The sequence below is a fragment of the Carettochelys insculpta genome, chromosome 4 (assembly GCF_033958435.1).
Source record: "Carettochelys insculpta isolate YL-2023 chromosome 4, ASM3395843v1, whole genome shotgun sequence".
In the NCBI taxonomy this organism is placed as follows: domain Eukaryota; kingdom Metazoa; phylum Chordata; order Testudines; family Carettochelyidae; genus Carettochelys; species Carettochelys insculpta.
This window is the reverse complement of record NC_134140.1, coordinates 55,563,126-55,579,379: the sequence shown is the minus strand read 5'-3', so window position 1 is coordinate 55,579,379 and position 16,254 is coordinate 55,563,126.

Sequence of the window (16,254 nt, the reverse complement as noted above, 5' to 3'; positions counted from 1 at the left end):
GTGGAAGCGGTTTCCGAGGGGGGTATAGGTTTACCAACCCTTTGAGGAACCTGGTAACCATGGGATTGGCGAACACCGTGTGCCCTTCCTCTTCGTGTCTGAACGCCGAAATGGCGGCAAGGTGGACCTTTAATGAGGATAGTGAGAGTCCTTCTCTCTTGAGGTCCAGTAAATACTCTAATATCACAGGTATAGGCACCGACAGGGGGGCTAGCTGTTTGGTAGAACACCATGCCGTGAAGCGAGTCCATTTCTGCTTGTAGGTCTTCCTGGTGGAAGTCCTCCTGCTACTTTCTAAGACTTGCTGCACTTCCTCTGTACATGTGCTCTCTAGGGAGCTGAGCCATGGATTAACCATGCTTGCAGTAGCAGGCCTTGGGGGTGTGGATGCACTATGGACCCCTGGGCTTGCGTGAGCAGATCCGGCACCACCGGAAGGGGCATCGGTGGACAGTCCGACATGCGCAGGAGTAGGGGGAACCATTGCTGTCGATCCCACGTTGGGACTATCAGGATCATTTGGGCTCCTTCCCTCCTGGCTTTCTGCAAGACTTTGTGGATCAGCACTGTGGGAGGAAAAGTGTAAAGCAGGGGGCCCCTCCACGAGATCGCGAATGCGTCCCCCAGGGACCCCCGTCCCAGTCCTGCCCTGGAGCAGAATCGTGGGCACTTCTTGTTGTGTTGAGTGGCAAACAGGTCTATCTGGGGAAAACCCCATGCGTGAAAAATCGGTCGTAGCGGATCGGGACGGATCTGCCACTCGTGCATGAGTGCAAAACGCCTGATCAGCTGGTCTGCCTTCACATTGTGAGCGCCTGGTAAGTACGAGGCTTTCAAGATTATATTGTTGGCGATGCACCAGTTCCATAACCAGACTGCTTCCGTGCATAAGGCACGGGACCGAGCTCCTCCTTGCCGATTTATATAAAACATGGTGGAGGTATTGTCTGTACTGATACCGACAACTTTGCCTTGTATATGGTCTTGAAAGTGTCTGCAGGCGTTGAACACTGCTCTGAGCTCCAGTATATTTATGTGCAGTGACTGCTCCGTGGAGGACCACAGCCCTTGAGTCACCTCTTCGTCCATGTGTGCTCCCCACCCTATGAGGGAGGCATCTGTAGTAAGAAAAACCGATATTTGTGGTTGGTGGAAGGGTACCCCTGTTAGCAATTTCTTGGGATTTGCGCACCTCTGCTGTGGGCAACACTACCCTGTGAACGGTGTGTGCTGCCGGTTTGTATACGCTTGCCAGCCAGTGCTGCATGCTGCGCATGTGTAACCTGGCGTTCTGTACTACGAACGTCGCCGCTGCCATGTGGCCCAGCAGCTGTAAGCACGTAAGGACCGGCACCGTAGGGCTGAAGGTGATGACCTGCACGAGGGAGCCGATGGCCCAAAAGCGAGTCTCTGGTAGATACACTCTCGCTGTAATAGAATTTATGCGTGCCCCTATGAACTCTATGTCCTGTGTGGGGTCTATCTTTGATTTTGCCAGATTGATAACCAGGCCGAGCGAAGAGAACGTGCCTGCTGTGACGCGTATCATGCGTAGTACCTCCTCCTTCGAGGCCCCTTTGAGTAGGCAGTCATCCAGATACGGGAATATAAATACCCCTGTCTGTGCAGGTCGGCTGACACCACTGCCAAGGTCTTGGTGAAGACTCTGGGGGCCGAGGAGAGGCCAAACGGTAGGACTTTGTATTGAAAATGTTCTTTGCCTACCATGAACCGGAGGAATCGCCGGTGAGCCGGATGGATAGTTATGTGAAAATACGCGTCTTGTAAGTCGAGGGCTGCGAACCAATCTCCATCGTCCAGTGCCGTAAGGATGGAGGCGATTGTGATCATCCGAAAGCGTTGCTTGCGCAGGTACCAGTTGAGGCCTCGAAGATCTAAGATGGGCCTCCAGCCTCCTGTCTTTTTCTCCATGAAGAAGTACCTCGAGTAGAACCCTCTCCCTTGCAGTTGCTCTGGCACTCTTTCCACTGCCCCTATGAGCATGAGATGGTCTACCTCCTGCTTGAGCCTCGCTACATGGGAGGCCTCCTGGAGGTGGGGCCTGGGTGGAGGTCGTGGCGGTGGGAGCGACTGGAAGGGGATGGCGTACCCCGTGGCTATGATCTCCAGCACCCATCTGTCTGTGGTGATCCTTTGCCACTGGTCGTAGAATGGTCAGAGGCGACGGTGGAATAGTCGCTTCGGATGACCTTGTGCGATGGTAGCAATGGCGCAGCCCTGGATCTGTGTGTCAAACTTGTGGCCTTTGGCCCTGCCCCGAGGACGCACGGCTCTGTTGGGAACATCGCCTGGGAGTTCTGTACTGCTGGTGCTGTTGATGTCGCCCTTGCTCGTAACCCCTGTGGTACTGGGGACGCTGTTGCTGGTACTGGTACCGTCTTTGTTGAGGGTAGTACTTTTTCCTTTCTGTATGGAGGGGTGTAAATCCCCAGGGTCCTAAGTGTGGCTCTTGAATCTTTACTGGAATGAAGGACCGAGTCAGTTGATTCAGCAAACAGCTTCTGCGAGTCGAAGCGAAGATCGACTATCTTTGCCTGCAGATCCCTCGGTATACCCGAAGTCTGGAGCCAGGACTCCCTTCGCATCACCACTGCCGTAGCTGTGGAGCGTGCTGCTGTGTCCGCAACATCCAGGGCGATCTGAACTCCCGTCCTCGAGGCCGCATAGCCTTCTTGCACGATGGCCTTGAGCACCGGTTTCTTGTCCTCTGGAAGCGAGTCCATGAGGGAGGTTAACCTAGTGTAGTTGTCGAAATTATGGTTCACTAAATGCGCTGCGTAATTTGCCATTCGCAACAGTAGAGTGGAGGAGGAGTAGACCTTTCTGCCGAACAGCTCTAGCTTCTTGGCATCTTTGTCTGTTCCCCCTGTCTTGAATTGAGATGTCTTTGATCTTTGTTGCAACGACTCCACCACCAAGGAATTTGGTTGTGGGTGGCTGAACAGGAACTCCATGCCCTTCGCCAGCATGAAGTATTTCTTATCCGCTCTCTTGTGGACAGGCGGAATAGTCGCAGGGGTCTGCCATATCATAGTGGCGGACTCCAAGATTGCTTCGTCGAGCGGTATTGCTATTTTGGAGGAGGCCAGAGGGCTCAGATTTTTGAGGAGCTTATGGTGTTTCTCTTGCACCTCTGCTGTCTGGATGCCTTGCGTGAAGGCCACCCTCTTAAACAGCTCTTGAAACTGTTTGAGATCGTCCGGAGGATGGACGTCCCCCGGGGCCGTAGCCTCGTCCGGGGAGGAGAGCAAGGAACCACTAGGGTACGCCTCTCTGGACCCTTCCAGTTCCTGTTGGTGATGGTACATCCTCTCGCTGGAAGCTTGCAAGGGAAAATCTCAGGGTTCCATAACCAGTTCCCCCTGAGATACTTGAGTCTCTGTCCCCATTCGCGATTGCCCTCGGGGATACGGGACCGTCTGTGGGGGTCTTTCCCTGGTAGATTGCTGGTGGTGTCTATGCCCCGCGTGATAGGGGCGACCATGGCAGTATAGGCACTGTTCTTGGGAAGGTGACCTAGACCACTCCCTTGGTGCATACCCTCTTCGTCTGGGGGAGCGAGATCGTCGAGAGATCTGGGACACTGGAGAGAGCGATTTGTGATAGTATGCCAGCGGCTCAAACCCCAGGAAGGGTGAAGGTGGTCCCAGCCAGGGCGAGGCTGGTTGTAAAAATGGAGACGGGGGCTCCAGGTAAGCTAGGGGGGACCCCTGCCTTCTTGTTGGAGTCTGCAGCATAAGCGGAGGGCTGAGAGAAAGCAACTCTGCAGCCCTGTCTGGAGAGGGGCTGCGGTGCCTCGTTTTGTGTGCAGCCTTCCCCCTCCCTTGAGGAGGTAGCTCCGACCCCTGACGTGTAGGGGATCTCGGCCCCGTCCGCGCCATGCTCGGCACGCTCATGGGCGGTGCTGCACGGGCGGTGTCCTCCAGTGCCTGCAGGCTGCGTGCCTGCGCGCTCTGCACCGCCGGTTCCCCGGGGGTCGGTGCTGCTGCTTGCGGTGCCGCCGGTACCGGCGCTTGTTTAGCCGCTGCCCTGCCTGCGGTGCGGGGTGGCTGTTTGATTATCGGAGGCTGAGCCGCCTCCACGTGGCTCTCCGTGCCACCGCCGATCAGCTGTTGCTGCGGCTGGGGGCTGCGCGCTCCTCCTGTCCCGCTCGCTGTTGCTGCCGGCAGGGATTGGGCTGGGGAGGCTTTCCTCCGTTTTTGCGCTGATGAGGTGAGGGAGGCGGCTTTCCTTTTATGGGCCCCGGAGGGTCCCACCTGCTGCGGCTGCTCCGGCACGTCTGGCTGGAGGGCCTTGTCGAAGAGCAGCATTTTAAGCCACATCTCCCTGTCCTTCCTTGCTCTGGCTGTTAATTTTGCACAGAAGGAGCATTTCTGCGTGACATGGGACTCCCCCAGGCACCTTATGCAGAGACTGTGCCCATCAGACGCTGGCATTGCCTCTCGGCAGGACTCACATTTCTTGAATCCTGAAGAGGACATTGTTGGTGAGTCTTTCAGTTGTTAATGGGTACTTAGCACCTTCTCTGTGCTGCTTTTCCCCCTCTCCGATAGCCTGCCACGGCAGGAGGGCTAATGGCCCTAGGCTCCTGCCTCCGGTGCTCCGCTTGTTACTAGGACTGGACTGAATGCCGTCCCGCTTGTTGTTTCTTTTTTTTTTTGAAAATAACAACTGGCTAACTTAACAGTAGCCTAAGAACTTGGAAACTTTAAAGAAAAAACAGTTAAAACCATTGAATACGCTAACTTGGCCGTAGCCTAGTCGGATTCCGTCTGCAGCCGACGGCAGTTAAGAGGAACTGGCGGGGACCAGATCGCGCACGTGGCCAGGAGCGCGCAAGGGAGCGGCGCGCACCGGCGCATGCGTGGTCTGGAAGAAACTGCTTGGAAGATCCGATCTGCGGCGCCGGGCGAGCCCGACACCTAATGTGGAGCACCCACGGGGACACTCGAAGAAGAAGCCATGCCACAGCAGCTGGCTGGCTCCCCCAGCTGGGGGAGCTGGGTGGACAGACAGCCGCAACAGACAGGCTTCCCCTAGCTAGGGGAGCTGAGGCCTGGAGCAGGGAGTCGGGGTCTGTAGCGGGAGGTGGACTCCTTTTGATTTGCACTTAACTCATGTTAATGTAAGTTAAGCACAAGTCGAAATTGCATTTATCAGGTGTTTACTGTAATTCTGAAATAGTGGATTGCTTATTTCAAATTCTGTAAACCTCATTCTGTGAGGAATAGTGCCTACTCTGACATAGGTGTTTCAGAATAGCAGCTGTATAGACCGGGAATGGGCTATTTTTAAATAAGCTATAGTGCTTCCAGGGGTTCTAATCTGAAATAGGCTCTATTGTGTGTGGATGACCTACTTTGGAATAGCTGTGTGCTATTTCAACATGCATTTTGTGTGTAGATGCACTATTTCAAAATAAGCTATTCTGGAAAATCTCTTCCAGAACAACTTATTCTGAAATAATGCTGCTGTGCAGACACAGCCTTCGGCTACATTTACACTAGTGAGTTTTTTTGAAAAAGCTGGAACTCTTCTGAAAAATCCCACAGTGTTTCTACACACAAAATGCATTCTTTTAATATTAAATTGGAAGAACGCAGAACTTTTTCTGGTGACCCACTTCCCCTCTCAGATGAGGAAGAGCACCTTTTTCCAAAAGATTCTTTCAGAAAAAAACATGGGCAAATGTTCCAGGGGCCCTATTCCAAAAGAGTAGTCCTCATGGCACCAGATTTTTTTATCCCTGGCCCATTCTTTCGAGGAGTGGGGCTGTGTGGATGCTTGTTATTGAAAAAGCAGATCAATTTTTCCAGTCCACCTTTTTGTATGTGGCTGTGATTTTTCACAGGAAGTTTTTTCCGAAGACCTCTTCCAGAAGAACTTCTTTCAAAGGATCGCTGTAGTGTAGACACAGCCTTAGTGCTTAAGGCTACAGCTACACTGTGGCTGTAACTCAAAATAACCTGTGCAAATTGCATAAGATATTTCAAGTCACCTTATTTCTAACTCAGTGCCATCCAAACAGCACTGAAGTTAGAAATAAGGGGCTATTTGGAGGTTTCTGCTACCTTTCTCACAACGAGGGGGAGATAAAATGGAACATCATGCTCAAAATAGTGCTGCTATTTTGAGCGTGGTGTTTAGCCCCAGAGCTAAATAGTGCAGCCATAGCCTAACTGTGTATTCAAACTACAATTTAGAAGCCCCAACAGAAGAAAAATTCTCAGAACTCGGCTAGTAAATTGTATTGTTTCACTGCACTTTATATTGTTTGTTTGTACTTTACTTACACGGCCAAATAGTTCAAAGAATTTGTCTAAATATTACATCTCTTATGATGTCATTGTTACAGAGAAGGCTGCTGAAAATTAAGATTTTTATTCTACTTTTACAACTTCACCTTTGTATATACACAAATATAAAGATTTCTCATTGATATATATGTATTCATTCAGTGTCCTTTCTGTGAAAACAATAAATTCATTTTTATGATATGTGGCCACATACTCATGACATAGTTTAGGAACTGGCTCTGATCCTGTTTAGCCCTGGCTCTGATCCTGTAAACTCAGCTGACATCATTTGATAGTGCTCCATCTATACGTAAATGTCTATCTAAAACAGATCTAAATATCTTACAGGTGGGTGCTCCACACAGTTTCACGTCATTTGAGATTTTTTTAAACACAATTGAGGCAATAATTAAATTACCTAGTTATTGGCTTCACTGCATGGGCACAGTCCCGTGGACAGAATTAAGTATTAGCAGCAAAAGCAAGCTGAGATATTTTGTTCGTGGCCATTGTAGCCGTCAGCATAGCAATTAAATTAAAGGACACTTGCCTTTTTGGTAGCTTTCCAAACTCAGTGCCTAAGGGGTAGTAAACATTTTGTTCGCTTATTAATGTGGCAGTAGAAATCACTGCAGATGGGACGTAATAAATGTACCATGATGTCAAAATGAATGTAATCATTCCTCTAGCTGCTGAATATCAATAAACAGGATGTAATGCATTAATGTCATTTTCTTTTTCCAAAAGATCCATCTGGCATTGAGTCTTTATAAATGTGTCTTTATATACTTCAAATGTATTTGTTATATATCACATTTTGGCTGTGTCTACACTTACGAAAAACTTCGAAATGGCCATCCTGATGGCCAAATCAAAGAATACAAATGAGGCACTTAAATGAATATTCAGCACCTCATTGGCATGCTGCCAGCCGTGCCGCGTCTCTCTCACACGCGGCTCATCTACACGGGGGTCCTTTTTGAAAGGACCCCACAGATTTTGAAATCCCCTTATTCCTATCACCTGATAGGAATAAGGGGATTTTGATGTTTGCAGGGTCCTTTCAAAAAGGACCCCCATGTAGACAAGTCATGCATGAGTGACATGCGGCACTTTCGAAGTGCCGTGGCCAGCACTCTGCTAATGAGGCACTGAATATTCATTTCAGCGCCTCATTAGTATTCTTCAATTGGCAATTAGCATGGCCATTTTGAAGTTTTTCCTAAGTCTAGGCACGGCCTTTATGTTAGCACCTTTCTTTATGGGACCAAATTTTCCAGATAATATTTTCAAGATATAGACCACCTACCTTCTTACAGTAAGAAACCTCAAGATGCCTCATAGAAGATATGCAAAGATAAATTGTACTCTGTGATGCCACACTCAACAATTAAAAGCACTAAAGAAAAAGAAGTGTTCTTAGATTTGATTTAAGGACAGCAGATATTAGGATTCATCGAATATAAAATAACCCTTGTTTGGGACTTCATCTGCAAACAGCTATGCACAGATATACAGGCTTCAGCTATATAAATAAAATCAATGCAACTTAAGCACAAGTTTACATGCTTTGCTGAATCAAGACCATGGTTACTTCTGCAGGGGAGTCCTTTATACAACACCCAACATCATGACAAAACATACACCATGCATATTCCTGAACAAGACCTGGGGAAAAATTTTGGAAGACTACCCCAAATGCAGCTAAGCCAAATTTAACAGTACATCCAGTGCATGCTAGAACAGAGCTTTGCACTAAATCCTGGGTACTATGCAAAGGCCAAGGAAAATGAGCTGAGAGCAAAGAAATTCTCCAAAGGCTGGGAAAAACTGAGTTCTCCCCAAGGATGCTAAGCAGTAGTGGAGCCACATAATAATTACCGTAGTAACACTGGGACTCTGTGGTGTACAGTCTGCAAACAAAATCATTCAAACTCAGAACAAGAAGCAATGGTCTCAAAGTTACAGTGCAGAAGATCTGTTTGTACATTAGGAAAAACTATTTCACTTGAAAAGTGGTGAAGCACTGGAATGGGTTGCTTTGGGAGGTAGTGGGATCCCTATCCTTAGAGGTTTTCAAGGCCAGGCTTGATAAAGCCCTGGCTGGAATGATTTGGTTGGGATTAGTCCTGCTTTGATCAGGGACTTGGAGTAAAGGACTTTTTGAGGTCTCTTCCAACCCTAGTCTTCTATGATTCAGTAATCAAGTAACTGAGCACTTTTTGTAGTCTGAGCTTGATTAGTTTATACAGGACTCATAAGCTACATCTATACTAGAGAGTTCTGTCTTACTGTAATAAGTGATGTGTCAAACAATGGATCCTACTTAGACTACTTCAAAAAAACACTAAGGGCCAGCTGAGGTCAATCAGCATATCTATATTGACATCAGTGATGACAAGACAAGTTTTAGCCAGATCCTTGGTAGTCGTAAAAGAGCATTATTGATACTATGTTCTATGTTGATTGACTGTTGCCTTCAGACACTTCTCCACCCTCTTCCCTTTTTTACTTTGCTTTAGCTGATTTGTTCCGAAGAAACCCTTCCTTGGAAATAAAATAAATTAGGGAACACCACATACCATTTGCAGCCATTTCATTGTTCCCACTGTTTGTGTGTTCTGTCTCTTCCCTTACAGTTTAAATAGACACATCAGAAAGGGTGATTTGTTCAGCACTGTGAGTCTCTGGTACTCTGTGCCTAGCACAATGGGTCTCATTCTTGCTTCGTCCTTAAGGACTACCACAATATAAACATGATTAATAAAGTATTATATGCACAAAGAGCCTGTCATTCAAGATGGCTGCGAAGCACTATATAAAAATGTATTTATATAAGAATCACTTACTCAGATGCTAGGCAGGGATGATCTAAATCAGTGTTTCTTAAACTATGTTCTGCAAAACACTGATGTCCAACTTGCAAGTGTGCTGCGAGCACCTGACACATTTTTTTATATCATACACTGATTTTTGTTATTAAAACCATACAATGTAACTGCTTCATTGCTATGCTACCTGATTCAATTACTTCATTTTGCTTTTGCTGTGTATGTTGCTGTTTGGGTTTTTTGGGTCTGACAATTTTTGAAAAAAAATTTCATAGGTGTTCAATATAAAACTATTATTGTTTCGTGTTCTATCGTGTCAAAAAGTTTAAGAAATGCTGGTCTAGATGGTGTTTGGTCCTGCCACGAGTGCAGGGGACTGAACTTGATGACTTCTGGAAGTTTCTTCCCATCCTATGATTCTACAATCAGTGAAATTGAGCAAGGGACAGCATTCCTCATAGGACAGAACAATAAATTAGTGCTCAACAATGTAGTTCAACTATCCAGCTATCCAGAAGCCATGTTGTGATCACTTTGCTTCTGCATTCTGCTTATAAAGTACCTGGATGATCTCTGAAGTTTCGACATGCATGAGCAAATCTTTTTAACTGTTCTTTTATGTTTACATTTTTGAGTAACCAAACGGAACTACTTGAAGGTAAGACCACACTTCTAAGTAGAGCTCCATTCTTTTTCTAATAAGACTGTGAATCACTGTGAATCTCAGCTTTCCCATGAAATTCTTGTAAAGTTTTTATATCAACTGATTTTGTTATTAAACAAAATTTTAACACTAGACTATGTCCCCATATGCCAACATGTGAATGTACCTCTAACCATGTTCTCACTGCAGCTTTCATTGCACAGAGGTAAGATAGCAGTTGTAATTGTGGGACTATAAAACACTGACATAGTTCACCAACTTGTTAGTAATTTTACCTAGTTAATGATATATTTGGGAGAAGTGGATGTAAACTGGATATATAGCTATAGATAATTACACCAGATAAGGATATGGCCCAAAAGTTGTGAGTTTACTAGAAAATCCAATTTTCTATATTATTGAAAGATTATTGGTAGGGTTGATGATGCTTCTCTGTTTTATCACAGAGATATAAAAGTAAGTTATTGTAGAACAGAGCTATTTGCACAAACAAGCAGTCTGACTAATTTTCCCTTAGCGAGCAAAATAATTTGTGGTATTACACTCTGACATATGTCTTCTTATCAACCCCACCCTCTACTACTTAGCCCCTGTTGCAATAGATTATAGAAGTATTCTGTGTGCAAGAAAGAAATTAATCTAACCCCACAATTCATTTTTCTCTAAGATGAAAGAAATGGATGATAGTGCTGTCAGATAAGGAAACTCTACAATCATCCCAAACCTTCCAGTGAGATGTCTCAGAATGGTAATTACTGTACAATGGCACTTTAGCACCACATACCTGAGGTAAAAATAAGTGGTGACTATATGCACTGAACTATCTCAATGGTCCTGGAGAAGGAGTTGGACTGATAGACTCTCCTCCATGACCACTTAATTTACAGGGTCTAATCATCTTTTCACAGCAATTTAAACCAGAAATTAAGTCCACAAAATCAAAGAAGAATTGGGCCCTCAAACTGCAGTTTAGAATTCAAGACTGTATACTGCCAAAAATCCACAGCAAGCAATAATCTATTTTTTCCCCCATTTGGAAAGAAGATGACAGAATATGCTGTATCCATATTAGGTTTTATTTGGAACTCAAATTTATATGGCTTACAGCTGAATTTTTCCCATTAATCTCCCCAACACTTAGTTCCTTTTTTGGCAGGTGACATTGTTTGTTTCCCATGAAGCTCTTCTCAACATTGCTGCATTTTCTCCTGTCCAATAATTCAACAATTTCCCCAACTTTTATTATTTAGAATGTTCTGTGAAGTGGCAGGAGACAGTCTATCAAAATCCAGTACAACCAGGAATAGGAAATACTGAAGGGAGAAACATTATTTTATGTCTCTTACACCACCAATTCTTCTTTGCATGTGCCAGTGGGAAAAAGTCCACCAAAAGGGAAAACTCAGGCTGCCAGATAAGAATGCTGATGGTGAAGTAGTTTAGTTTTTAAATGTGCACAACTGCAAGGATGCAAAGTTGCCAAAACAAACACAGCTTGTTCCTCAGAGAGAATCTATATTAGAAATTCTAGTTAGAGAGGACTGACTTGAAAATACTTATCTGTGTATTTGACAACTTTTGTACTTAATCACTTTCACTAGCTCCCTGCACATTCAGTCAGTTTCTCCCTTATTTATCCCTTATAAATACCAAAGGGAAAAGAAAAAATGTAACACATTTTTTAAACTTCTGGGCATTTTCATAAAACACCCTTTTAACCACATTGAAGAAATTTGGAAAACCAAAGGAAATGAAAGAAACTGACATGTGTAAAGGTCTCAGCCTGCAACCCTTCAGAAAAAAATAGCTTTGATACACACAAGGGCTGGAGTCGCTACCTAGGACCCATAGGTAATAGCCCATAGGACCCATGCAATGAGTTCCAGGTAGTACTAGTGGGTACAGTCCAAAGGGTGGACAAAGCAATATAAACCATCCATAATACGACTAAAGTACTAGGCGGTGCAATGCAAGAAGTGAAATGTGATGTACAGGTCAGTCATCACCAACAGGAGTCTTATAAATTCTGAAAGCAGTTCACTTAACAGGACTATTAAGAGAGGATAGTGGTTATTCTGCCTGCCTTGCTCTTGAATCTTTCCAAAGGTACAGCAGACTCCAGATGCCCAAAAGAGCCTTCTCAAGCCCATTGCTGAGAGCACTATATTACAAAGGCCACAGCTACATGGCCCGGGTCTTCAGCTCTGCTGCTGGCAGAGATATGCTAAGTCAAGGTAAGCAGGTGGAGAGGAGGGTGGTTAACCACCACAGGCACATCCACATGGCCTCTTTACTTCTGGCAGACACCTCTGCTGAGAGAGAAATCTCACATGGCTATGCTAATTAACCACAAGTATGCAAATGGAAGGCCATTTGCAATTTCCAGAAACCTGCTTAGCATTGCTCTGCCGGCAGCCGAGCTGAAGACCGGGGCCGTGTAGACGTGGTCAAAGAGACATAAAACTGGACATGTAAAAGAGAGTCTCAAATTTAGTTTCAGACTGCTAAGGCAAAGTTAGACACCCAAAAAAGCAGGGTTTTTCTTCTGCCAGAATGCCAAGGAATGGCATTCTAGGTACCTGGGGCTACCATTTTTAAAAGGCAGCTGTGAAGCTTCAAGCCACATATGGCTCTTTGAAGAGCCATTTGGGGATCCTGCCACTCCCACTGCTGCTCTCTTCTGGTACCCAGTGCCCTGCCATGCTGAAAAAGGACTCAGTTTAATTGATTTAAATCAATTAAATTGAGTCTTCTTTCAGTATGGCAGGGCGCTGGGAGCTGCTCCTGCTGGAGGACTGGGGAGAGCTGCGGTGCAGGGGAGACAGCCCAGCAAAAAAGCAGCACACAGAGCTCTTAGTCCTGGGTAAGGGGAGTGAATCCTGGGTTTGGCGTGGTCGGGGGGGGGTAGTTTGGAGCTGTTGACCCTGAGTGGGTCAATTTTCCAGAGTAGTGTAGACCTGCCCTTAGGATGAAACCCTAGGAGCAACCAGGGCTGGGATTCATGTGTTGTTTGAGAATAAACTTTTTGCTAATAAAAACAGAAGCCACCTGGCACAACACTTTGACTTCATAAAGCCTGCATTTTTGCTTGAATCGATTTACAGGGTCCCACAATTAGTAAAATCGTGACCCAGTCATTATACACGGAGTGGAAACATTCACCACATGCTTCAGAACCAGTTGACCTCCCCAAATGCGACAAAAAAATTTTCTACAGGCCTACTTGCAGAAGTAAAATTGTATGTTTTACTACAAAGTGCAACCCTATGCTTTGTCTCCAGTTACTTAACAAGAAAACACAAACAGTAAAGAGACTCCATGAAGAAGCCCAATGCAATATGCAGAAATGAAAGGTGTCACAGTTCTATACTTTATGCACCTCAGACTCAGACTGAGAAAAGTTACAAAACAGGTCACTATAAATTTTTAATTCAACACAGCACTTTGCAGGAGGACAAAATTCATGTGCAAATATATATATAAAATGAAAAGCATATCTAATCGGAGTAGGAAAGCAGAGATTCAAGACAAGTAGTAAGGAACTGCCTGAACTGAACAGCACATTTTTGTAGTTAGGATTAAAGAATTCTCGTATGATGTGAAAACAAAACAAACACATACTTCTACAATTTTTATAAAGTGGGCTTCTGGACAAGAAACAGAATCTATTGTACTTTAGCCATTGTCTCATTGCTGTACAACAGCTGCATTACAGATTGGAGAATATGCCCTTAAAATTGTGTTACAGATACTTTTCACAACAGGAAGGCACTGAAATCTCCGAAAAATGAGTCCTTTTAAAGTTTTTGATTTACCTGGATTTGAACACCCTCCTGGAATCACCTGATCTCTATCTATCTCCTTATAGGTTGAGGGACTTGGAAAGGCATATCTAATTAACCCTGTTTGATCAATAGAGTAAAAACCAAGAATATGGAGATGCTACCCTGGTCAGATAATTATTACTGGGATTGGATGCATCTGCATTTCAACAAAACAAGCACAAAGCAAGCTGCAGGAAAAAGCAAATAGAAATTTGTCTCAGCTGTTGAAAAAGGCAATGGACAATTAGCTTGGGGTGCTTTCTTTTCTGCAGAGCTACAGCTTGTAGATTGTATGTGCCTTGTCATTTGAGCTGGAACACAGAATAGCAGTTTCCTGTTTTGCAGTCTGGTATTCCTCATCTCCTAATACGCTGAGTTTGATAAAGATCGAGTACAGGCATGTATTAAACTTGAAGCACCATAGATAAGCTAATGAGCTCTATCAGACTTTTCTGAAAAATCAGTCAGAATCTTCCTCATACGCAGTAAGGTCTCAGAGTACGTGACCTCATTCTTGCACAGCTGACCCCCCCCTTCCTACAGTAGACGCTGGAAATGTATGATTTCCAGTTGCACTTAACTTGTTCCTCCCTGGCCCTGTATGAACCCCACCCCTTCCAGCTTTGCACAGCACCGACTCAGCCCCCACCTCTGGCTCCAGCTCACCACCCCTCAGGCGTGAATCCAGCTAAATCCTGCCCCCCTGCCCCAATTCAAAACCCACCCACATGGCTTCAGTTCAAACCCCCTGCATGTGACGCTGGTTCAAACCCCCCACAGTCCAGCTCACCACCTGAGCAGGGCTCTGGCTCACCACCCTCCTGCGTGACTCTGGCTCAGCTCTACCCCTCGCCCCCCGCAGCCCAAACCCACCCCAGGCTTCATGGCCTCAACCCACCACCAGGCTTAACCCTTCCCAGCTGCACCTCCCCCCCTCACCGACCCCAGGACTTACCTTTCTGCTGCTTGCCCAGCTGCAGAACGTGAGTTCCACTGGGGAAAAAGCCAGACACCCACTTATGCAAAATACAGGTTATGTGAGGGTGTGTATTCCACTTTTGTTTGGTTCCAGCTGTGTACAGAAGCTGAGTGTGCAGGAGCTAAGACTAGACACATCTCTGTTTCTGGTGGTAAGCCCATTGATAGAAACTTGACAGCCACACCCATAAAAGTATCTCCTGCTGCTGCTGTCACACACTTCATTATGGACAAATCCTAAGGGGATAAAGTGCTGACTCATGGTGAACATATAATGGCTCGCTCAACAGTTATCCCATGCTACTATGTAGTGTCAAACATTTGTCTGTCATCTTAGCAAGTCAGCCAGAGAATCTCTAAGTCCAGAACAGTGCATTTCAGCTTCTGAACACTTTTTCTAAATGCTTCAGATGAAACTCAAACAATGACTGCTGGGTGTAGGAATACTACCCAAGACACACTGTTGCAATTCACAAGTAGTCTCCTCTTATAGAAACTATTCTAAGACAAATGTATGTGTGTATTGCCTGGAAGACTAATGACTTTGAGTGCTCTAATACATACAGTGTGTTATTTATAGATCCAACATCGATTTTTTTCTCTTGGAAAGTAGATCTGTTGCCTTTACTTTCTTTATTTCAGCCAAGTTCTGAGAGATTACTGGAATGTATATTCTTTTCTTTTAATGTTGTGAGTAATTAAGTCCATCTACACTTCACAATGTGTATCTGACATCAAGTAATTAATTTCTTCTTGTGACAAGCACTGTATCTCTGCCACTCTGCTTTGCTACATCCTCACAAAAAAGAATAGTTTATTTTTAAAAGGTCTGGCATAGGCATATAGCAATATGGAACTATGGTCCAGAACATGACCACTTTGTTACTTTGGTTAAGCGATATTACTTGAGTTATAAAAGTATGGTCTTAAATTTTAACTGGTGATGAATAATTTGACTAATTTTCCTCTGATTATTGAATTTACTCATGTGTACAATTTCTGCTATTAAATCTGTTCTGAAAGCAGTCACATAATTTTCATTAAACAAAATGTTTGGCACTTCTATTTGATCAAACTTCACCTTATTATACACAGCTAAAAGGTAGAAATTTGCTAGTTGAAGTGTTTGCTGGACTTTCAAGGACCACAAAGCATAGCACAGCTGCATTATTTTCCACATTTAGTCAACAATGAATCAAGCTGGTGCCATATTTTATTATCTGCTATTACTGCATCTTCACATTTGACTTCTAGCTTGCAAGTGTGAAAAGTAGTAGGTAGCAAGATGTACTAGCATGGCATTTAGTACAGGGCTATTGCTACAGTGTAACCATAACTCAAAATAACTTATTTCAAACTTGGTGCCATCCAAATGACACCAAAGTTTGAAATAAGCTGCTATTATGAAGGTTCCGCTACCCCTCCCATGACAAGAGGTAGCAGAAACAAAATACCATACTCAACATAGCCCTGCTATTTTGAGTGCGGTGTTTAGCCACGGTGTTGCTATTTTGGGATCCAAGTGTGTCCCAAAATAACAACCACAGTGTTGCCATAGCCCATGAGAAACAAAATGTGAGTAAATGCAGTGGTATAATTGACAATTAAATGAAGTCATCCTGATGGATTGTTCCACAACC